We start from the raw sequence: 9832 nt of genomic DNA on the forward strand, positions 1-9832 counted from the left end.
TATAGCAGTCATGCATCTTTGAAAGCAGGCAGGTGCATTGCATAAACCAAAAGGCATACGTCTATAAGAAAAAGTACCAAAAGGGCAAGTAAAAGTGGTCTTTTCTTAGTCCTCTTTTGACACAAGTATTTGAGAGAAACCAAAATAACCATCTAGAAAGCAAAAATGTGTTTGTTTGGATAGTCTTTCTAGCATTTGATCAATAAAAGGTAGAGGGTAATGATCTTTTCTAGTAGCTTTGTTTAATTTGCGAAAATCAATTACCATTCTATAGCCTGTAACAATTCTTTGTGGAAAGATTCATTCTTATCATTAGGAACAACAGTAATACCTCCCGTCTTAGGGACACAATGAATAGGACTTACCCAGCTACTATCAGTAATAGGATAAATTATACCTGCCTCCAAAAGCTTTAGTATTTCATTTCTTACCACTTCTTTCATCTAAGGATTTAACCGTCATTGATGATCAACAACTGGTTTAGCATCAAGCTCCAATTTAATTTTGCGCTGACGTAGAGTGGGACTAATGCCCTTAAGATCATCAAGAGTATATCCAATAGCTGCACGGTGCTTCTTCAGAGTTTTCAATAATTTCTTTTCTTCATGCTCTAAAAGGTTAGCACTAATAATAACATGATATATCATCTTTTCATCAAGATAAGCATATTTCAAAGTATCAGGTAATTGTTTAGGCTCGAATACGGTATCACCCTTGGGTGGAGGAGGATCGCCAAGGATTTCAACAGGAAATTGTGTTTCAAAATAGGCCCTTGATTAAAGAATATTTCATCTAATTCCTTTCTTTCATTCATAAATATATCATTTTCATGGTCTAGCAAATATTGTTCTAAAGGATCAGTAGGAGGCACGTCAATAGAAGCAAGACCAATATTTCATATTTACTAGGCAATTATTTATCATGGGGTTGTCTATGAAATTTAGAGAAATTAAAATCATGAGACATATCCCCTAAACCTGCGGTAACAATATCATTCTTGCAGTCTAGCTTAACATTAATAGTGTTCAAGAAAGGTCTACCAAATATAAAGGGACAAAAATCATCTTGTGGGCAACCAAGAACAAGAAAATAAATAGGGTTCCCACACAAGACTTCAACATCTCTAACAATCCCAATTGGTGATATAGTATCTCTATTGGCAAGTTTAATTGTGACATCAATATCTTCTATCTCAGCAGGTGCAATATCATTCATAATTCTTTATATAAAGTAAAAGGAATTGCACTCACACTAGCACCCACATCACATAAGCCATGACAACAATGATCTCCTATTTTAATAGAAACAACAGGCATGCCAACAATAGGTCTATGTTTATCTTTAATATCGGGTTTAGAAATTCTAGCAGCTTCAGCACATAAGTAAATAACATGCCCATCAATATTATCAACCAAGAGTTCTTTAACCATAGCAATACTAGGTTCAACCTTAATTTTTTCAGGGGGTGTAGGTGTTCTATTATAACTCTTACGAACCATAGTTGAAGCTTTAGTATGATCCTTTATTCTAATAGGAAAAGGTGGTTTCTCAATATAACAGTACGAACAATAGGATCAACATTATAAGTTATAGCTTCTTCTTCAACTTTAATAGGTTCTACTACTTTCAATTCAATGGGAGGATGATATTTAAACCACTTCTCCTTGGGGAGATAAACATGAGTAGCAAAATATTCACAAAAAGAAGTTACTATCTCAGAGTCAAGTCCATATTAAGTGCTAAAATCGCGAAAAGCGTCGGTATCCATATAAGATTTAACACAATCAAACTTAAGGTTTATACCTGACTCCTCACCTTCATCGAGTTCCCAATCTTCAGAGTTGCGTTTAATTCTTTCCAATAAATCCCATTTGAATTCTATATCATTGTTTATAAAAGAACCAGTACAAGAAGTATCGAGCATGGATCGGTCATTTGAGAAAGCCGAGCATAAATTTTTTGAATAATAATTTATTTTCAGAGCTCGTGATTGGGGCATGAATATAACATTGACTTAAGCCTCCCCCAATCTTGAGCGATACTTTCTCCTTCACGAGGCCAAAAATTATATATGTAATTCCAATCACAATGAACTAGGTGCATAGGATAAAACTTCTAATGAAATTCCAATTTCAATCGGTTGTAGTTCCAAGATCCAATATCATTGCATAGCCTATACCATGTTAATGCCTTCTCCTTCAAAGATAAAGGGAATACCTTCTTCTTGACTTCATCTTCGGGCAAACCTGCAAGTTTAAATAATCCAAAAACTTCATCCACCTAGATTAGATGCATATCAGGGTGTAATGTTCTGTCTCCTGCATAAGGATTAGCCAGAAGTTTCTCTATCATACCCGATGGAATTTCATAATAAATATTTTCAGTAGGTGCGGTAGGTTGAGGGCAACTCTTTGCTCTACCAGTCGGGGTGAAGATACCCCTAACAACCCCCTTAAAGGATTATTTTCCATAGTAACAAGTGATAGTAAATTTCAGCACGTCATATAAATGTTTCCTAACCAAATTCCACTCACCAAAGGCGCTTCACTCCCCGGAAACGGCGCCAGAAAAGAGTCTTGATGACCCAAAAGTATAGGGGATCTATTGTAATCCTTTCAATAAGTAAGAGTGTCGAACCCAATGAGGATCAGAAGGAAATGACAAGCGGTTTTCAGCAAAGTATTCTCTGCAAGCACTGAAATTATCGGTAACAGATAGTTGTGTGATAAGATAATTCATAAAGGGTAATGAGTAACAAAAGTAAATAAAATGCAGCAAGGTGTCCCAATCCTTTTTGTAGCAAAGGACAAGCCTGGACGAACTCTTATATAAAGGAAAGCACTCCCGAGGACACATGGGAATTACTGTCAAGCTAGTTTTCATCATTCTCATATGATTCGTGTTTGTTACTTTGATAGTTTAATATGTGGGTGGACCGGTGCTTGGGTGCTCCCCTTCCTTGGACAAGCCTTCAACTTATGATTAAACCCTCTCACAAGCATCCGCAACTACGAAAGAAGAATTAAGATAAATCTAACCATAGCATGAAACATATGGATCCAAATCAGCCCCTTATGAAGCAATGATAAACTAGGGTTTAAGCTTCTGTCACTCTAGCTACCCATCATCTACTTATTACTTCCCAATGCCTTCCCCTAGGCCCAAATCATGGTGAAGTTTCATGTAGTCGACGTTCAGATAACACCACTAGAGGAAAGACAACATACATCTCATTAAAATATCGAATGAATACCAAATTCACATGATTACTTATAACAAGACTTCTCACATGTCCTCACGAACAAACGTAACTACTCACAAAGCATATTCATGTTCATAATCAGAGGAGTATTAATTATCATTAAGGATATTAACATATGATCTTCCACCAAATAAACCAACTAGCATCAACCACAAGGAGTAATCAACACTACTAGCAAACCACAGGTAACAATCTGAGGTTTTGAGACAAAGATCGAATACAAGAGATGAAGTAGGGTTTGAGAGGAGATGGTGTTGGTGAAGATGTTGATGGAGATTGACCCCCTCTTGATGAGAGGATCATTGGTGAGGACGATGGCTTTCATTTCCTCCTCCGGGAGGTAAGTTTCCCCGGCAGAACAGCTCCGCCGGAGCCCTAGATTGGTTCTACCCAAGTTCCACCTCGAGACGGTGGCGCTTCGTCCCGAAAGATTCCTCTTGATTTTTTCCAGGACAAAACACACCTTATAGAAGAAGATGGGCATCGGGGGCCTGCCAGGTGGCCCACAAGGCAGGGGGCGCGCCCCCACCCTTGTGGATGTAGGTGGCCCCCCTCTGGTGCTTTCTTTGCCCAAATTTTTTTATATATTCCAAAATAATTCTCCCTGAAGTTTCGGGATTTTTGGAGTTGTGCAGAATAGGTCTCTAATATTTGCTCCTTTTCCAGTCCAGAATTCCAGCTGCCTGCATCTCCCTCTTCATGTAAACCTTGTAAAATAAGAGAGAAAAGGCATAAGTATTGTACCATAATGTGTCATAACAACACATAATGCAACAAATATCAATATAAAAGCATGATGCCAAATGGACGTAGCAGACACACCTATTTGAGAAAGCCAAAATTATGCTATGATTTGTTAGAATTGCTCTATATGCTTCACTTAAATTTTTTGAGCTATGGAATTGCTCTAGTGCTTCACTTGTATCTTTTTGAGCACGGTGTGCTGTAATATTTTTGCAGAAATGCTCTCATGCTTCACTTATATTTATTTGAGAGTTAGTGAAATTTTGAAGAAATTCTCTCATGCTTCACTTATATTATTTTGAGAGAAGAAATTTTTATGCTCACGTTTGATGCGTAGAATCCCAAGGTCATCCCCATGGACCTACCTATGTCTCCCACGACACCACTTGGACCAATGACAAGAGCACGAGCCAAGGCTATGAAAGATAAGGTGAACTCACTCCTCTCCGAACTACCACTTTCTATGCATGAGACATGGCTACTACCTCAAGCGGAAACCCTATGTGTGATCAGGTACTTGGAGGAAAGCCATGGCTCAGCTATACCCAACGGACAAGACGGTGAGGACACCAAGCCCAATGGACAAGAAGAAGGACTGCTCGAAACTCCCAGGCACCGGACGACCGGCGAACCCTGGACGTCCGACGAACTCCAGGCTCTAGACGACCGGCCCCCTTCGGACAACCGGCACTACCACTCCCGAGCCAAAACGCCGGATTTCCGAAGACCTCCGGACGACCGGCGCCCCAGACATCCGACCCCGACCGGACGTCCGACTGAAGCACACCTGAGCGGAATCTACGGACGCCCGACGAGCACCGGACGCCTGGACCCTCGCGAGCCTCAGGACGACTGGTAACTACCGGACGTCCGACGCCTGTGTGCTGATTTTGCGTTGGGCTGGAGCCCATGTACCCCTTCAACCTCTAAGACTATATATAGACCCCCACCTCCTCTTTTCTAGGGTTAGCGTTGTGATAGCTCATATTAGAGATAGAGCCTCACTCATCCACATCAGATCTACTCCTCGAGAGAGACCGCGGCCCCTCTATGAAGAAGATCCACTTGGATTCAAGACCCCCTTTTGGGTGGCCCCATTCAAGACCTCCTTTGGAGAAGAACCGGTTACCGTGTATCGTCCCTTGTTGACCGTAGATCATGTGAACTCTTTTGTGTTCAAGAATCTAGCATATATGTGATCATTCTTGTTGGTTTTAGTGTTTCTCTCGTGTTTCCCCTCATGTTCTTCGTGTTCTTCGCGGGATCTGCTCCTTTCATGAAATATCAGCCATATAGGGTTCCACCCTACATCAATGTTCTTCACTTAGAATCTTTTGAGCTTATCAAAAGCAACATATGAAATTAGTCCCAAAGTGATACATATTCAAGAGAGATATAATAAAAACTTTCATGAAGATCATTAGACAAAATAAACTTGATTCTTTGAAATGGTATTGAGATATTATGATAGTGATATGTTAGTCATGTTGGTGAGTAATTATGCTTTAGTAGAATATTGGTGTTAAGGTTTGTGATTCCCTATGCAAGCACGAAAGCCAATAGTTATGCAATGAAATTACATCCTACTTGTGGTGCATTATTCGGTGTTAGTTATGCCTCTTCCATGGTCTCTATATGCCTCTTCCAATTCCGTATCAACCATGGGAAGATATTAGCATCGATTTCGTGCTTGGTTTGCCTAGAACTAGAAATGGGAAGGATTCCGTGTTTGTTGTTGTGGATAGATTCTCTAAAATGGCACATTTCATTCCTTGCAACAAGATAGACGATGCTTCACATGTTGCCAATCTCTTTTGTAGGGAAATATTTCGTCTACATGGAGTGCCAAAGACGATTGTCTCGGACCGCGACGTCAAGTTCTTGAGTTACTTTTGGAAAACCTTATGCGTCAAGCTCGGAATGAAACTACTCTTCTCCACGGTTACCATCTACAAACCGACGGCCAAACGGAGGTGACCAACCGCACACTCTCTCCTCTACTTCGCGTGCTAATCAAGAAGAACATCAAGGAGTGGGAGGAGTGTCTACCTATCACCGAGTTCGCCTACAACTATGCAAGACACTCAACTACCGGCAAGTCCCCCTTCGAGGTCGTCTATGGATTCAACCCATGGTCCCCATTGGACATTCTTCCTCTACCACTACAAGAGCGCATCAATATGGACGCAAGTGCACGTGTGAACCATCTCAAGAAGTTGCATGAAGATACAAGGCACACCATCGAGCGCCAAGTACAACGACTAACAGCCAAGCTCAACATCAACAAGCACCTCATGGTATTCAACATTGGTGATCTTGTGTGGCTACACCTTCGCAAGGACCGCTTCCCCACCGAACGCAAGTCTAAACTCCTACCTCGAGCAGATGGACCCTTCGAGGTGCTTGTACGCTACAACAACAATGCCACCAAGATCAACCTCCCACGCGACAAGTACAACGTGAGCGACGTCTTCAATGTCAAGGTTCTCTCGCCCTACCATGGTGATGAAGAATTCGATCCGAGGTCGGATCTTTCCCAAGGGAGGGGAGATTATGCGGAGCATTCCAAGGTCATCCCCATGGACCTACCTACGTCTCCCACGACACCACTTGGACCAATGACAAGAGCACGAGCCAAGGCTATGAAAGATAAGGTGAACTCACTCCTCTCTGAACTACCACTTTCTATGCATGAGACATGGCTACTACCTCAAGCCGAAACCCTATGTGTGATCAGGTACTTGGAGGAAAGCCACGGCTCAGCTATACCCAACGGACAAGACGGTGAGGACACCAAGACCAATGGACAAGAAGAAGGACTGCTCGAAACTCCTAGGCACCGGACGACCGGCGAACCACGGACGTCCGACGAACTCCAGGCTCTGGATGACCGGCCCCCTTCGGACGACCGGCGCTACCAATCCCGAGCCAAAACACCGGATTTCCGAAGATGTCCGAACGACCAACGCCCCGGTCATCCGACCCTGACCGGACGTCCGACCGAAGCACACCCGAGCCGAATCTACGGACGCCCGACGAGCACCGGACGTTCGGACCCTCGCGAGCCTCTGGACGACCAGTAGCTACCGGACATCCGTTGCATGTGTGCTCATTTCGCATTGGGCCGAAGCCCGTGTACCCATTCGACCTCTGAGACTATATATAGACCCCCACCTCCTCTTTTCTAGGGTTAGCGTTGTGATAGCTCATATTAGAGATAGAGCCTCGCTCATCCACATCGGATCTACTCCTCGAGAGAGACCACGGCCCCTCTATGGAGAAGATCCCCTTGGATTCAAGACCCCCTTTTGGGTGGCCCCATTCAAGACCTCCTTTGGAGAAGAACCGGTTACCGTGTATCGTCCCTTCTTGACCGTGGATCGTATGAACTCTTTTGTGTTCAAGAATCTAGCATATGTGTGATCATTCTTGTTGGTTTTAGTGTTTTTCTCGTGTTTCCCCTTGTGTTCTTCGTGTTCTTCACAGGATCCGCTCCTTTCGTGAAAGATCGGCCATATAGGGTTCCACCCTACATCATCTTGGTATCTAGAGACATGTTGATCACGATTTTGGAGCCTCCCCATTGTGTTTTCTAGCCTTGTTTTGTTGATTTTGTCCCTAATTCGAAAATTCCCCACAAAAGTAGCCCCAAATTCTTTTTTGTGATTTGTTGGTGTGATGAAATTTTGTTGGATTTGATCTGTGGATTTGCTTTGCCTGGAGTGGATCTAGCTTTCCCCCATCATCCCCACCTTTTCTATTCACAAAATCACCTAGATTGGATGGATTTTGACCTCTCCACCTCGAACCCTAGTCGTGCCCGATTTTCGCCCAGGCACTGGACGTCCGACAGCCTCCGAACGTCCGACGACCGGACGACCGTAAACCCCGGACGGCCGTAAAACCCTGACGAAACTGAATCCCCCCCCCCCCGAAATTTTCAGCCACCGCCTCACTTCCGCATACACATCCCCATACCACCATTTCTTACTCGTTTCGCACTCCAATACGCATTTTGGCCACGTTTTGTGCTTTGAGAATTTGAGTTGCGGTTCTGTGTCCTATTGTGTTTCGGCTATTTAGGTACGGTCCGACATCAACATCACCACCGCTCATCTTCGCCATGGACGCGTCATCGACAACAACCACTCCACCATTTTGACACCATACCATAATCAAGAAGCGGTAAACTCATCTTGGTATCGTGATACATCATTCTTGACATTACATTGATAGCCAAAATGGCCTTACTTTTGTGTACCTTACTCATCGAGACTAGCCTTTGAGTATTGCCGGCAACGTGACTTGTGCACATTAGTGATCATACCTCCCATAGCATACATACATATCATTGGTGCATATATCTCTTGTGTCACACAGTTGTCATCGCATACACAATTGCTATATTGGTCCATGAAACATTGCATGAGAAAAGAGCCAAACAGTCTTTTAAGCAAAAGGGAAAGATAAGCAAAGAGCTTTTAAGCAAGAACCATAGCATCATACAACATTAAGATTGTCATACTAGATCATTTTAGATCATATCATCGGAATACCATACATAGAGCATACTTGGGATAGAAGTCGTTGCATTTTTGCTTAGTAGGTTATGCACAAGTCTTCGTATCCGCCTATTGTGCAATCATGCTAGCGTCTCTCTAGTGTTGTTCAACAAGAGCATTTTCGTGGATTTCACATTTTGGCTCATCCTTGGTTGCATGACCCAATTCATCTCTTTGCGTGTGTGTTTCCATGTACCATATTTTGCTATTGGTCTACTTGTTGCATTGTAAATTTGCGAATCTTTTCCAACTTTATTGAAGCTCACTAACAATTGCATCAAATTTTGTGCCTCCATCCTAACCGAGCTCCACCATAAGCTTTTACTTGTGTAGGCGTGAGAAACCGACAAGAATTGGTACCAATTGTGCTATTTCCTTGTTCCACATTGAGTGATTATTGATACACCTTCAACATCGGTCAAGGTACATTTGGTATAAGTTCTTCTCCTTTCTCCCACTCACATATTTGTTTGGAATGATGCATAGGCCAAGTACTTCTACCAATCCACTCTACATCGAGCAAGATGACGACATGACCTCCTATGTCACAAAGAGCCACCTCTTTAGTGCAAAACGTGCATTGCATCAAGAGCAACAACCAATGAGTGAATGCATCGACAACCTCGCCACCGACTTGCGACTCTCCGAGCAACACACAAGAGATTACTTCTACCACAAGCTCGACGACCACAAGCAAGAGAACGATGCAAGAATGGACGAGATTCATGCTTTGTTGCTCAACTGCTCTTCTTCCACTTCGTCCTCATCAAGACGGAGCCGCTCAAGTCGACACTCCAATTACACCATCTCTGGCTCAAGTACACCGACATCCAATACTCTTTGACGTGTCGCGCGCCAAGATCATCAAAAAAACCGCAACCCTCTACACGACAACAACTCTCAAGAACAACGACATCGTCAAAACCAAGCTACCTTTGCGCAAGCACGAGAACAGCAACATCAACGCCAACACGAAGAGGAAGAGCGAGCACGACTACACCAAGAAGCACAAGATGTCGTGGCACAACATCAAGAACAACAATTGCGAGCAGCTCAAGCACTTGAGGCACAAAAAGCCCTCCAAGAATCAAGTCGAGTCGTAGCCAACCGAGGCCTACAAGCTCGTGAGCATCAACACTACAGGAATCAGCTATTTTGCCGTCTGCCACGGCGGACGGCAAAGGCATGAACGGCGGACGGCAAAAGGCTCCGGCAAAGTAGGCTACAGTAAACAGCTACTTTGCCGTCTGCTTCCTAGCGGCTG

Source organism: Triticum urartu, chromosome 1A, assembly GCF_056163025.1.
Source record: "Triticum urartu cultivar PI428250 chromosome 1A, HENAU_Tu73, whole genome shotgun sequence".
Taxonomy (NCBI): Eukaryota; Viridiplantae; Streptophyta; class Magnoliopsida; order Poales; family Poaceae; genus Triticum; species Triticum urartu.